The sequence below is a fragment of the Octopus bimaculoides genome, chromosome 5 (genome assembly GCF_001194135.2).
Source record: "Octopus bimaculoides isolate UCB-OBI-ISO-001 chromosome 5, ASM119413v2, whole genome shotgun sequence".
In the NCBI taxonomy this organism is placed as follows: Eukaryota; Metazoa; Mollusca; class Cephalopoda; order Octopoda; family Octopodidae; genus Octopus; species Octopus bimaculoides.
The window spans coordinates 45,225,917-45,226,568 of NC_068985.1; positions in this window are offsets into that span (position 1 = coordinate 45,225,917).

The following is a 652-nucleotide window of genomic DNA, read 5'->3' on the forward strand; positions in this document are numbered from 1 at the left end:
GGTGGTGGTGGTGGTGGTGGTGGTGGTGGTGATGGTAATGATGAGTGATGGTGGTGATCATGATGATGATGATGGTGATGCTGATGATGATCATTGAAGTGATAATGGTCGGATTCAGGATGACGAAGATGATGACGATGATCGTGGGCGTGGTGATGGTGATGATGGTGAGGATGTTGATGATGATGATGATGGTGGTGCTGGTGATGATGATCGTGGAAAGGTATGGTGATGGTGATGGTGGTGGTGGTGTTAGTGGTGGTAGCGATATTGATGATGATGATGATGATGATGATGGTGACTATGATGATCGTAGCGAATGTATGGTGGTGATGATGGTAGTGGCGGTGGTAGTGGTGGTGATGGTGGTGATGGTGTAGCTGTCTTTGGTAGTGGTTAGAATGATTACTGCGAAAGGAAAAGGGATCAACTTGCTCAGGTATAGCTGTGTGGTAAGAACTTTACTTCCCAACCACGTGGTTTGGGGTTCAGTCGCCCTGTGCGACACCTTGGACAAGCACCGTTGTACTACAGACCCAGGCCGACTAAAGTCTTGTACGTAGATATGATTGAAGGAAGGTGAAATAAGTCCATTTTGAGTGTATATATATATATATACATACATATATATATATATATATATATATATATA